The 15,183-nt window shown below is 44.7% G+C and overlaps 1 protein-coding gene across 1 annotated transcript in view; it reads left to right on the top strand.

The window, feature by feature from the left end:
- The window catches only part of LOC121278120 (serum response factor-like), a 140,598-nt gene that overhangs the window by 124,190 nt on the left and 1,225 nt on the right, over window positions 1–15,183 (top strand). The window lies entirely within an intron of this gene.

Here is a 15,183-nt window from a genome sequence, read left to right as displayed (position 1 = left end):
CCCAGCCCTGTGGACCCTGCAAAGTCGTCCTTACTAACGTTTGGGGGCTAATACCAAAATTGGGAGAGCTGTCTCACAGACTAGTCAAACAACAGCCTAAGATAGTCATCCTTATGGAATCATATCTTACAGACATCACCATCCCTGGGTATGTTCTGTCCCACCAGCAGGACAGGCCCAGCAGAGGTGACGGCACAGTGGTATACTGTCAGGACAGAGTTGCCCTGGGAGTCCTCAACATCAACTCTATACCCCATGGCGTCTCATGGCATCAGGTCAAACATGGGCAAGTAAACCTCCTGCTGATTACCACGTACCGCCCACCCTCAGCTGAACATCTCTTGGAGGAAGCACTGAGGGTAGAAAGGGTGCAGGATGTACTCTGGGTGGGGACTTCAATATCTATCAATGTGGCTCGGTAGCATCACTACTGACCAAACAGGCTGAGTCCTAAGTGATATAGCTGCTAGACTGGGCCTGTGGCAGGTCGTGAGGGAACCAACAAGGGGCAAAAATGCGCTTGATCTCATCCTCACCAACCTGCCTGCTGCAGATGAATCTGCCTATGACAGTATTGCTGGAGTGACCACTGCACAGTCGTTGTGGAGATGAAGCCCCACCTTCACATTGAGGATACCCTCCATTGTGTTGTGTGGCACTATCACCATGCTAAATGGGATAAATTTCAAACAGATTTAGCAACTCTCAAGACCAGGCATCCATGAAGTGCTGTGGGCCATCAGCAACAGCTGAATTGTACTCGAACACGATCTGTAACCTCATGGCCCAGCATATCCCCCACTCTACCATTACCATCATGCCAGGGGATCAACCCTGGTTCAATGAAGAGTGCAGGAGGGCATGCCAGGAGCAGCAGCAGGCATACCTAAAAATGAGGTGTCAGCCTGGTGAAGCTATAACACAGGACGACTTGTGTGCCAAACAGCATAAGCAGCAAGTGATAGACAAAGCTGAGCGATTCCATAACCAACGGATCAGATCTAAGCTCCGCAGTCCTGCCACATCCAGTTGCAAATGGTGGTGGACAATTCAACAACTCACTCGAGGAGGAGGCTGCAAAAATATCCCCAACCTTAATGGTGGGGGAGCCCAGCGCATCTGTGCAAAAGATAAGGCTGAAGCATTTTCAACCATCTTCAGTCAGAAGTGCTGAGTGGATGATTCATCTCGGCCTCCTCCAGAGGACCCCAGCATCACAGATGTCAGTCTTCAGCCAATTTGATTCACTTCATGTGATATGAAGAAACGGCTGAAGGCACTGGATACTGCAAAGGCTAAGGGCCCTGACAATATTCTGGCAATAGTACTGAAGACTTCTGTTCCAGAACTTGCCGTGCCCCTAGCCAAGCTGTTCCAATACAGCTACAACACTGCATTTACCCAGCTATGTGGAAAATTGCCCAGGTATGTCCTGTACACAAAGAGTAGGACAAATCCAACACAGCCAGTTACCGCCCCATTAGTCTACTCTCATCATCAGTAAAGTAATGGAAGGGGTCATCAACAGTGCTATCAAGCGGCACTTGTTTAGCAATAACCTACTCACTAATGCCCAGTTTGGGTCTGTCAGGGCCACTCAGCTCCTGACCTCATTACAGCCTTGGTTCAAACATGGACAAAAGAGCTGAGCTCCAGAGGTGAGTGACTGCCCTTGAAATCAAGGCAGTGTTTGACAGTGTGGCATCAAGGAGACCTAGCAAAATTGGAGTTAATGGGAATCGGGAGAAAACTCTCTGCTGGTTGGAGTCATACCAGTGATAAAGTTATCAAATGTAAAGGACAGATACAAAGATTAAAATGCAGATTAAAGGAAAAGATACTTAAAGATGAGATTTCAAATCCGTCTCTGTGAGATCACTGCTTGATTTCCTTTCCTTCTGAAGTGAAGGGGTTGAAGCTTGAAGTTTTGTTAGCAGCTGCGATGGCTTCTGCAGTTGATGTTTGCCGTCGGTGGACTCAGCAGCGACAGTTTTCTATTCCTCACTAATTCTGTGGTTATGAAACTTGCATTTTGCCTGGAATTTTTTCAGCAGTTGATTTACAACCCGTCCTCCTGGTCCTCCCTTGGCCAAGAACCCTTTATGAATTTTTTGCTCAGAATTCTTCGTGGGGTTCTGCACACAAATGGCCTTTCACAGCCTGTCCTTATACAGTTCAAAAATTTAAAATGGCTGCTATCATGTAATCGAGACAACATGCCAGATCATCATCCAAATAGGGCAAGCGGTGATTCCAATTAGCAACCCAAAGTCCCCTGATCAGCTGCAGTGGAGGTGTTCACACCTCCGGGGAAGCCATTGTCTGTTTGAGGACTCATTGAATTTCAAGTATCCTTTCATGTGGGTATGTCTTCCTGCAGTCCTCGTAAAACTTTCTGGAAGCTTGACCACATTGCAGTTGAAAAGCTCATTTTGGCAGCCATTCTAAGGCCTCTTGTGTCCATTTGAATAGGAAGATTAGCTTTTTTTTCAAAATCTGTAATATCACAGCTACATGTTTGTGACATAAGTGAAGAGTTATATGGCGATGCATGTGGCATATGTGATATTAGGCCTCAGGTCTTAATTAAATTAAACCAACAAAGCGTGTGGATAAAAGCAAAATACTGCGGATGCTGAAAATCTGAAACAAAAACGAAAATTGCTGAAAAGACTCAGCAGGTCTGACAGCATCTGTGGAAAGAAATACAGTTAACATTTCAAATCCGTATGACTCTTCATCAGAACAGACAAGTGTGGATGACTGCTGTGCATCAACAGGCAGCTCACTGGTAAAAGAGGCTCAAATTTTGGGCCACTACATGACACTCAGGTGGGTTCTGTAGATTTCATTATAAGCTTCATTTAAAAGGTACCTGGATATGCACCTGAAGCAGTAACCTGCAAGGCTACGAGCCAGATGCAGAAAAGTGGGATTAAAAATGAGTAGCTAGTTTCTTTTTTCTCTTTTATGGCCGGCGCAGACATAATGGCTGAATGGCCTCTTTCTGTGCTGTACATTTTCCTTAGTTCTATGGTTTTAGCACAAAGGAAGATGGTTGTGGTTGTTGGAGGTCTATCATCTCAGCTCCAGGACATCACTGCAGGAATTCCTCAGGGTAGTGTCCTCGGCCCAAACATCTTCAGCTGCTTCATCAATGACCTTCCTTCCTCATAAGGTCAGAAGTGGGGATGTTCACTGATGATTGCACAATGTTCAGCATCATTCACAACTCCTCAGATACTGAAGTAGTCCGTGTCCAAATGCAGCAAGACCTGGATAATATCCAGGCTTGGGCTGACAAGCGGCAAGTAATATTTGCACCACACAAATGCCAGGCAGTCACCATCTCCAACAAGAGAGAATCTAACCATTGCCCCTTGACATTCAATGGCATAACCATCTCTGAATCCCCCACTATCAACATCCTGGGGGTTACCATTGACCAGAAACTGAACTGGACTAGCCATATAAATATTGTTGCTTTAAGAGCAGTTCAGAGGCTAGGAATCCTGTGGTGAGTAACTCACCTCCTGACTCCCCAAAGCCTGACCACCATCTACAAGGCGCAAGTTAGGAGTGTGGTGAAATACTCTCCTCTTGCCTGGATGAGTGCAGCTCCAACAACACAAGAAGCTTGACACCAACCAGGTAAAAGCAGCCCGCTTGATTGACATCCCTTCCACAAACATTCACCCCCTCTACCACTGACGGGGAACACAGTGACATAGTGGTATTGTTGCTGGACTAGTATTACAGAGACCCAGGGCAATGCTCTGGGGACCCAGGTTCGAATCCCACCCTGGTAGATGGTGAAATTTGAATCAATAAAGAAAATCTGGAGTTAGAAGTCTAAGGGTGACCATGAAGCCATTGCCGATTGTCATTAAAACCCATCTGGTTCTCTAATGTCCTTTAGGGAAGGAAATATGTTGTCCTTACCTGGTCTGGTCCACATGTGACTCCAGACCCACAGCAATGCCCTCTGAACAAGGGGAATTGGGGATGGGCAATAAATGCTGGCCTAGTTAGCAAAGCTCACAACCCATGAACAATTAAAAAAAAACGGTAACAGCAGTGTGTACCTTCTACAAGATGCGCTACAGGAATTCACCAAGGCTCATTCGACAGCACCTTCCACTCCCATGACTGCTACCTTCTAGAAGGACAAGGGCAGCAGACACATGGGAACACCACCACCTGGACGTTCCCCTCCAAGTCACTCACCATCCCGACTTGAAAATATATCGCCGTTCCTTCACTGTTGCTGGATCAAAATCCTGGAACTCTCTCCCTAACTGTACCTATTTCACATGAAGAGCATCGGTTCAAGAAGGCAGCTCACCACCACCTTCTCAAGGGCAACTAAAAATGAGCGATAAATGCTGGCCCAACTAGTGGCACCGACATCCTGTAAATGAAGAAAAAGAATGCTCCCAATACTAGACGCAAGTGAGTATAGAAATAGGCAGATAGAGCACAGGAATGTGTGTCTAGAAAGATAACGCAGGAAGGAGGGCTTTAGATTCTTCAGACGCTGGGGCGAGTTCTCGGGGAGATGGGACCTGTACAGGCCAGATGGGGTGCATCTGAACAGAGCCAGGGACCAATTTCCTTGAAGGTGATTTGTTTGTGCCATCGGGGAGAGTTTAAACTAACTTAGTAGGGGAGTAGGAAACATGAGGTAATACTAAAGAGGAACACCAAGATGCCCAGAATGCTGGGAGTGACGGATAGCACTAGAGTAGGAAATTGTAAGTTATTAGTTGGGTTGAGTGTAAGGGAGAAAATGATGTAGTTTAAATTAGGCTTACTGTGGTAAGTAAGATTAGCAAGGTGCAGGTGCAGATAACCACGTGAAAAAAATGATATTGTGGTGATATGATGTTCTGGCTCAAAAGAAGGCAGGACTGGGTATTCAATATTCCTGGATACAAAGTAATCAGGAGAGATAGGAAAGGAAGGGAAAAGGAGAGCTAGCAGTATTGATTAAGAACATTACAGTGCTGGAGAAGAAGGAAGTCCCAGAGGGGTCAAGGACAGAATCTATTTGGCTTGAACTAAGGAACAAAAAAGATAAAAACACAAAAATAAAATCAGGAGTAGGTCATTTGGCCATTCGAGCCAGCTCCGCCATTCAATATGGTCATGGCTGATCCTCTATCCCAACACTATACTCCAGCTCTCTCCCCATACCCCTTGATGACTTTAGAGTCTAGAAATTTGTCTATTCCCTTCTTAAATATATTCAGTGACTTGGCCTCCACAGCTTTCTGTGGTAGAGAATTCCACAGGTTCACCACCCTCTGAGTGAAGAAGTGCCTTATCTCAGTCCTCAGTGGCCTACCCCATATCCTCAGACTGTGACCCCTTGTTCCAGACGTCCCAGCCAGAGGAAACATCATCCCTGCATCCAGTCTGTCCAGCCTTGTCAGAATTTTATATGTTTCAATGAGATCCCCTCTCATTCTTCTGAACTCCAGTGAATACAGGCCTAGTCGGCCCAATCTCTCCTCATACAACAAGCCTGCCATCCCGGAATCATCCTGGTGAACCTTCGCTGCACTCCCTCTATGGCAAGTATATCCTTTCTTGGGTAAAGAGACCAAAGCTGCACACAATACTCCAGGTGTGGTCTCACCAAGGCCCTGTACAGCTGCAGTAAGAAATCCTTACTCCTGTACTCAGTCCTCTCACAATGAAAACCAACATATAATTTGCCCTCTTAACTCCTTGCTGCACTTACATGTTTGCTTTCAGTGATTGGTGTACAAGGACACCCAGGTCCCTTTGTACATCAACACTTCCCAATCTATCATCATTTAAATAATACTCTGCCATTCTGTTTTTCCTACCAAAGTGGATAACTTCACACTTATCCACGTTATACTGCATCTGCCATGTATTTGCCCACTCACTCAACCTGTCTACATCGCCTTGAAACCTCTTAACATCCTCCTCACCACTCACATTCCTATCTAGTTTTGTGTCCCAACAAACTTGGAAATATTATATTTGTTACCCTCATCCAAATCATTGATATATATTGTGAATAGCTGGGGCCCAAGCACTGATCCCTGTGGTATCCCACTAGTCACCACCTGCCACTCTGAAGAAGAGCCATTTATTCCTACACTCTGTTTCCGGTCTGCTAACCAATTCTCAATCCATGCCAGTATATTACCCTCATCCCATGTGCTTTAATTTTGCACACTAACCTCTTCCATGGGATTTTATCAAAGCATTCTGAAAATCCAAATACACCACCTCTACTGATTCTCCCTTATCTATTCTGCTAGTTACGTCCTCCAAAATCTCAGCAGGTTTGTGAAACATGATTTCCCTTTCATAAATATATGTTGACTTTGTCTAATCCAGTTGATATTTTCTAAGTGTCCTGTTATCACATCCTTTATAATAAACTAACATTTTCCCTACTATTGATGTTAGGCTAACTGGGCTATAATTTGCTGTTTTTTTTCCCTCCCTCCTTTTTTAAATAGTGGGGTTACACTTACCACCCTCCAATCTGCTGGGACTGTTCCAGAATCTGCAGAATTTTGGAAGATGACAACCAGCGCATCCATTATTTCCATGGCCACCTCCTTTAGTACCCTCGGATGTAGATTATCAGGCCCTGGGGATTTATCAGCTTTCAGTCCCGTTAATTTCTCCAGCACTATTGTTTTAGTAATACTAATTTCCTTCAATTCCCCCTTCTCACTAGGCTCTTGGTTCCCTCGTATTTCTGGGAAGTTATTTGTGTCTTCCTCCATGATGACAGAACTAATGCGGTTGTTTAATTGCTCTGCCATTTCCTTGTTCTCTATTATAGGTTCTCCCATTTTGGACTGTAAGGGACCTACATTTTTCTTCATTAATCTATTTCCTTTTACATATTTATAGAATTTTTACAGTATGCTTTTATGTTCTTTGCAAGTTTACTCTCGTACTCTATTTTTCCCCTCTTAATCAATTTCTTGATCTTCCTTTGCTGAATTCTAAACTGCTCCCAATCCTCAGACTTGCTACTTTTTCTAGCAACTTTTTATGACTCCTCTTTGGATCTAATACTATCCTTAATTTCTTTTGTTAGCCATGATTGGGCCGCTTTTCCTGTTGTGCTTTTGCACCAGAAAGGAATGTATAACCGTTGCATACATTCGTTCCTTAAATATTAGCCATTGCCTATCCATGGTCTGGTCTTTTAATGAAGTTCCTCAATCTATCTTAGCCAACCTGCGCCTCATACCTTCGTAGTTTTCTTTGTTTAGATTTAGATGCAATTACATTGCTCGGTGTAGTCATTAGGCCATCAGCTAGTGGGAATGATGTAGAACTAATGTGCAAGGAAACTAAAGACATGCAGGAATTATATATCGCTGTAATGATAATTATTCTTAATTATCTGGATATCGATTGGGACAATAGTAGTGTAAAGGGTAGAGAGGGACAAGAGATGAGGTGAGTTTTCTACAGGAGTGTGTTTCCAGTCCAATGAGGAAGAAACTGCTAGATCTGGTTATTGGGAATGAGATGGGGCAAGTGGATCAAGTGACAATTGGACAATATTTAGGGAATAGTGATCATTGTATCATAAGGTTTAGGTTGGCTATGTAAAGGGACAAGGAACACTTCAGAGTAGGAATAATTAACTGGGGTAAAGTCAACTTCATTGGCATAAAAGTGGATCTGGGCCAGGTAAATTGGAATCAAAGATTAGCAGGCAATATGGTAACTGAACAATTGGCTGCCTTTAAAGAGGAGAGTGTTCAAGCACAGTCAAGGTATATTCCCACAAAGGGGAAATGTAGGGCAAACTAATCCAGAGCTCCCTCGATTACAAATGACATAAAAATTAAAATTAGGAAGAAAAAGCGTGCTTATAACAGATCTCAGGTGGATAGTACAACTGAGAAACAGGAGGACTATAAGAAGGTTCAGAGGAGAATTGAAAAAGCAAATAAGCAAAGCACAGAGAGAGCATGAGAAGAGACTGGCAGCTAACATAAATGGGAGCCACAAAGTCTTCTATTGGCATATAAATAGTAAATAGATGGTAAAAGGAGTAGGGCTGATTGGGACCAAAAAGGGGATTTATACATGGAGGCAGGGGACAGAGCTGAGGTATTAGATGAATAGTTTGTACTTGTCTTTACCAAGGAGGAAGATGCTACTCAGGCTGTGGTGAAAGAGGAGGCAATTCAAATACTAGAAGGGTTTTAAGTTGATAAGGTATTGGATAGACTGTCTGTACTTAAAGTTGCTTGGATGAGATGACCAGATGAGATGCATCCAAGGATCCTGAGGGAAGTGAGAGTGGAAATTGCAGTGGCGCTGGCCATAATTTTTCAGTCTTCCTTAGACTCAGGGATGGTGCCAGAGGACTGGAGAATTGCGAACGTTAATAAAAAAGGGGCGTAAAGATCAGGCCAGTCAGTTTAACATTGGTGGTGGGGAAGCTTCCAGACAAAATTAATGGTAACTTTGGCAAATGCGGATTAATTAAGGAAAGCCAGCTTGGATTTCTTAAGGGCAAATCACGTTTATACTGGAATTTTTGATGAGGTAACAGAGGGTTGATGGGGGGGGTAACGCTGTTGATGTGTACATGGATTTCCAAAAGGCATTTAATACAGTGCCACACAACAGACTTATGAGCAAAGTTATAGCTCATAGAATAAAAAGGGCAGTAGCAACATGGATGCAAGTTGGCTTAGTGACTGGAAATAGCAGTGGTTAACGGTTATTTTTCGGACTGAAGCAAGATTTGTGGTGGAGTTCCCCAGGGGTTGGAGTTGGAAAAGTTTCTCTTCCTTGTATATTTTGTAAGACTTAGACTGTGGTGTACAGTGAACAGTTTCAAAATGTACAGATGATACGAAACTTGGAAGCATTGTTAACAGTGGAGAAGATAATGTAGAACTTCAAAGGAACAAAGGCAAGTTGGTGGAATGGGCAGACAAGCAGCCGATGAAATTTAATGCAGAGTAATGTAGTGACTCATTTTGATAGGAAGAATGTGGAGAGACAATATTAAAATAAAGGGTACAACTCTAAAGGGAGTGCAGGAGCAGAGGACCTGGTGTATATGTGAATAAGTCATTGAAGGTAGCAGGACAGGTTGAGAGTGCAATTAATGGTTCCTGGGATGAGGAACTTGAGTTATGTAAATGGATTTAAGAAGTTGGGACTGTTCTCCTTGGCAACGAGATTGAGAAGAGATTTGATAGAGGTATTCAAAATCATGAGGAATCTAGACATAATATTTGGGGAGGAACTATTCTCAATGGTGGAAGGATCGAGAACCAGAAGGCAAAAGATTTAAGGTGATTGGCGAAAGAAACAATGGAGACATGAGGGAAACCTTTTTCACGCAGCAAATAGTTAAGGCCTGCAGTACACCGCCTAAGAGTGTGGTAGAGGCAGATTCAGTCGAGGTATTCAAGAGGGAATTGGATTACCATCTGAAAAGGAAGAATGTGCAGAGCTAAGGGAAGAAGGCGGGGGAGTGGCACAAAGTGTATTCCTCCAGAAAGCTGGCACAGACAAGACAGGCTGAATGGGCTCCTTCTGTTGTAGGCTTTCTATGATTCAAAGATATAAAAGGGAAAGAGGAACTTGAAACAATTATGATCACTATAGAAAAGTACTGGGAAACTAATGGGACAAAAGGCTGACAAGTCCCCTGGAGCTGATGACCTGCATCCTAGGGTTTTAAAAGAAGTAGCTGCAGAGAATATGGATGGATTGGTTGTAACCTTCCAAAATTCTCTAGATTCTGCGAAGGTCCCAGCAGATTTGAAAACTGCAAATGTAACACCCCTAGTCAAGAAAGTAGGGAGACAGAAAATGATGGGCCAGTTAGCCTAACATCTGTTGTTGGCAAAATGCTAGAATCCACTGTTAACGAGGTAGTGGCAAAGTATTTAGACAATCATAATGCAGCTGGACACAATCAACATGGTTTTGTGAAAGGCAATTGTGTTTGATAAATTTATTTGAGCTCTTTGAGGATTTAACAAGCAGGGTGGATAAAGGGGAACCAGTAGATGTAGTGTATTTAGATTTCCAAAAGGCATTTGATAAGGTGACACATAAAAGGTTAATATGCAAGATAAGAGCTCATGGCGTTGGGGGTGATATATTAGCATGGTAGAGGATTGGCTAACTAACAGGAAACAGAGTCAGGATAAATGGGTCATTTTCAGGTTGGCAAACTGTAACTAGCGGACTGGCGTGGGGATCAGTGCTGGGGCCTCAACTATTTATGATCTGCCATTTGTTCATACTTAGAGGCGAAGGTGACAATGTTCATCGTTTGGGGTGTTGGTAAGGTTATGGTGGGTACGTAGGTGATTGCTAAGGCCAACCTGTACCTGGAAGGTTCTGCTGCAAATATGACAGGATACTGCAGGTGATTGTGTTTCGGATGAGTCAGTTGATGGCTCAGGATTTCCTGTGCTTGATTTTTCTCTCTGCTTCTGAAAAGTGCTTGCTTTCAAAGGAGGCCCCAACTTTTTTCATTTGGTTGTGCCAGATGCAGCAATCCTGGATGAGCTTCTCCAAGGATGCGAAGTTGATATCAAAAGTCCTAAGTGAAGCTTTCAGAATGTCCTTGTAGCGCTTCCTTTGACCATTATGAGAGCACACCCCAGACTCAAGTTCTCCTTAGAAAATTCACTTTGGTAAATGAGTCAGGCATTCTGGCTACATGATCAGACTATCTCAGTAAGGTTTGGATGTTTGGCATTCCAGCTTGGATGAGCACCTCAGTGTCTGGTATTTTGTCCTGCCATCTGATCTTCAGAAGCTTCCAAAGGCAGCTCAAGTGAAAGCGGTTAAGCTTCTTAGCAAAATGCTTTATTCTCTGTATTAACCTAAATTAATGACTTGGGTAAAAGGACCGACTATTGTAGCCAAATTTGCTGACCATACAAAGATAGGTCGGAAGGCAAGTTGTGAGGAGTATACAAAGAGTCTGCAAAGGGAACTAAGTAGGTAAAATGAGTGTGCGAAAATGTGGAAGATGAAGTATAAAGTAGAAAAATGTGAGCTTGTCCACTTTGGCAGGAAGATTAGAAAAGCAGCATCTTATTTAAGTAGAGAGGAACTGCAGAATGCTGTAGTACAGAGGGATCTGAGTGTCCCTGTATATGAATCACAAAAAATTAGCATGCAGGTACAGCAAGTAATTAAGAAGGCAAATGGACTGTTGGCCTTTAATGCAAAGGGGACGGAATATAAAAGTAAGGCAGCCTTACTGTACAAGGCATTGATGAGACCACATCTAGAACACTCTATAATTTTGGTCTTCTTACTTAAGGTTGATATAATTGAATTGGAGACATTACTTAAAGGGATGATGGTGAATAGGCAATGGCAAACATTCAAAGAGCGCATGGGTGAGCTGCAACAATTGTTTATTCCTGTCTGGCACAGAAGTAAAACAGGAAAGGTGGCCAAACCATGGCTTACAAGGGAACTGAGAGATGGTATTAGATCCAAGGAAGAGGCTTACAAATTGGCCAGAAAAAACAACAGACCTGAAGATTGGGGAAGATTTAGAATTCAGCAAAGGAGGACCGAAGGATTGATTAAGAAGGGGAAAATAGAGTATGAGAGTAAGCTTGCGGGGAACATAAAAACTGACTGTAAAAGTTTCTATAGGTATGTGAAAAGAAAAAGATTGGTGAAGGCAAATGTAGGTCCCTTACACTCAGAAACAGGGGAATTTATAATGGGGAACAAAGAAGTGGCTGACCAACTAAATACATACTTTGGTTCTGTCTTCACAAAGGAGGACATAAATAACATACCAGAAATGTTGGGGAACACAGGGTTTAGTGAGACGGAATAACTGAAAGAAATCAGTATTAGTAGGGAAATGGTGTTGGGGAAATTGATGGGATTGAAAGCCGATAAATCCCCAGGTCCTGATAATCTACATCCCAGAGTACTTAAGGAAGTGGACCTCGAAATAGTGGATGCATTGGTGGTCATCTTCCCAGATTCTGTAGACTCTGGAACAGTTCCTACAGATTGGAGGGTAGCTAATGTAACCCCACTATTTAAAAAGGGAGGTAGAGAGAAAACGGGGAATTATAGACCAGTCAGCCTGACGTTAGTAGTGGGGAAAATTCTAGAGTCCGTTATAAAAGATTTAATAGCTGAGCACTTGGAAAACAGTGGCAGAATCGGACAGACTCAGCCTGAATCATGCTTGACAAATCTACTGGAATTATTATAGAATGTAACTAGTAGAGTTGATGAGGGGAGAGCCAGTGGATGTGGTTTATTTGGACTTTCAGAAGGCTTTCGACAAAGTCCAACATAAGAGATTAACGTGTAAAATTAAAGTGCATGGGATTGGGGTAGTGTATTGAGATGGACAGAAAACTGGTTGGCAGACAGGAAACAGTTGGAATAAATGGGTCTTTTTCTGAATGGCAGGTGGTGACTAGTGGGGTAGCGCAGGTATCGGTGCTGGGACCCCAGCTATTCACAATATATATTAATGATTTAGATGAGGGAACTAAATGTAATATCTCCAGATTTGCAGATGACACAAAGCTGGGTGGGAGGGTGAGCTGTGAGGAGGATGCAGAGATGCTTCAGTGTGAATTGGACAAGCTGAGTGAGTGGGCAAATACATGGCAGATGCAGTATAATGTGGATAAATGTGAGGTTATCCACTTTGGTAGTAAAAACAGGAAGTCAGATTATTATCTGAATGGCTATAAATTGAGAGAGGGGAATGTGCAATGAGACCTGGGTGTCCTTGTACACCAGTCACTGAAGGTAAGCATGCAGGTGCAGCAGGTGGTAAAGAAGGCAAATGGTATGTTGGCCTTCATAGCGAGAGAATTCGAGTACAGGATCAGGGATGTGTTGCTGCAATTATACAGGGCCTTGGTGAGACCACACCTGGAATATTGTGTGCAGTTTTGGTCTCCTTATCTGAAGAAGGGTGTTCTTGCTATAGAGGGAGTGCAGCGAAGGTTTACCAGACTGATTCCTGGGATGGAGGGACTGACATATGAGGAGAGATTGAGTTGATTAGGATTATATTCGCTGGAGTTGAGAAGAATGAGGGGAGATCTCATAGAAACCTATAAAATTCTAACAGGACCAGACAGGGTAATTGCAGGAAAAATGTTCCTGATGGTGGGGGAGTCCAGAACCAGGGGTCACAGTCTGAGGATACAGGGTAGACCATTTAGGACTGAGATGAGAAATTTCTTCACCCAGAGAGAGGTGAGCCTGTGGAATTCACTACCACAGAAAGTAGTTGAGGCCAAAACATTGTATGTTTTCAAGAATGAGTTAGATATAGCTCTTGGGGCGAAAGGAATCAAAGGATATGGGGAGAAAGCGGGAGCAGGCTATTGAGTTGGATGATCAGTCATGATCATAACGAATGGCGGAACAGGCTCGAAGGGCAGAATGGTCTACTCCTGCTTCTAGTTTCTATGTTCCTATGTTTCAGAAAAGCTTCACTAGACAAATTCCTGGGATAAAAGGGGCTGTCTGATGAAGAAAGCCTGAGCAGTTTGGGCCTTTCCTGATTGGAATTTAGTGGAAGAATTTGGAATGAGAAGTGATCTTATTGAAAGGGGCTTGTCAGGGCAGATGCTGGTCAGGAGTTGTGAATCTAGAGCACTAGCCCCTATTTAAAACAGATGAGGAAGAATTTTTCCTCTGAGGGTCTGGAGTTACCTACCCAGCAGAACAGTGGAGATTGGGTTATTGAATATATTTAAAGCTGAGTTGGACAGATGTCGATCCACAGGGGAGTTGAGGGTTATGGGAGGGAGGCAGCAAATTGGAGTTGAGACACAATCAGATCAGCCGTGATCATCTTGAATGGCAAAGTAGGCTCGCTGGGTCGAATGGCCTACTCCTCCTGTTTCTATAAATGACCTAGCTCTGATTCGGAGGTTTTAACCTTGTTCCTAGTTCCACCACCAGCAGAAATAGTTTCTCTCCATCAGGATTATATAACTCTTTAATCTTTATTCAAGAGAATACTACAAAGTTATAGAATACAACCCCTCCTCAAGATATAACGGTTGTAGTCCTGGGTTCATTCTGGGGAATCTACGCTGAATCCCTCCAATCCCGTTTAACCTTCTTGAAGATGTGGTCCCCACAACTGAACACATTGACCCCGTGTGCGGTCCTCCCAGAACTGAAAATAATTGTAACACCATTCCCACTGCTTTCTGTTCCAGCCTTAGACGTGTATCCGACACCAATCATGAAGCAAGTGTTCGTGTCCCAGTGAATAGCCTCAATGTTGTCTTCCCCTCCCTTCAACCCACCTACGCCGCACAGGGAGATCCCGGCTTTACTGATCAACGTTCCTGCCATCGCACTGCACCAAACCCATTCTGCAGCTTTACCCCCACTGCTCAGATTTATCCTCTGTCCCGCGGTTTTACCCCCCTGTCCCGCGGTTTTACCCCCCTGTCCCGCGGTTTTACCCCCCTGTCCCGCGGTTTTACCCCCCTGTCCCGCGGTTTTACCCCCCTGTCCCGCGGTTTTACCCCCCTGTCCCGCGGTTTTACCCCCCTGTCCCGCGGTTTTTACCCCCCTGTCCCGCGGTTTTACCCCCCTGTTCCCGCGGTTTTACCCCCTGTCCCGCGGTTTTACCCCCCTGTCCCGCGGTTTTACCCCCCCTGTCCCGCGGTTTTACCCCCCTGTCCCGCGGTTTTACCCCCCCTGTCCCGCGGTTTTACCCCCCTGTCCCGCGGTTTTACCCCCCTGTCCCGCGGTTTTACCCCCCCTGTCCCGCGGTTTTACCCCCCTGTCCCGCGGTTTTACCCCCCCTGTCCGCGGTTTTTACCCCCCTGTCCCCGCGGTTTTACCCCCCTGTCCCGCGGTTTTACCCCCCCTGTCCCGCGGTTTTACCCCCCTGTCCCGCGGTTTTACCCCCCTGTCCCGCGGTTTTACCCCCCCTGTCCCGCGGTTTTACCCCCCTGTCCCGCGGTTTTACCCCCCTGTCCCGCGGTTTTACCCCCCTGTCCCGCGGTTTATACCCCCCCTGTCCCGCGGTTTTACCCCCCCTGTCCCGCGGTTTTACCCCCCCCGTCCCGCGGTTTTTTACCCCCCCGTCCCGCGGTTTTACCCCCCCGTCCCGCGGTTTTACCCCCCCCGTCCCGCGGTTTTTACCCCCCCGTC

The sequence above is a fragment of the Carcharodon carcharias genome, chromosome 5 (assembly GCF_017639515.1).
Source record: "Carcharodon carcharias isolate sCarCar2 chromosome 5, sCarCar2.pri, whole genome shotgun sequence".
Classification (NCBI taxonomy): domain Eukaryota; kingdom Metazoa; phylum Chordata; class Chondrichthyes; order Lamniformes; family Lamnidae; genus Carcharodon; species Carcharodon carcharias.
This window is presented reverse-complemented; position numbering and strand designations above follow the sequence as displayed.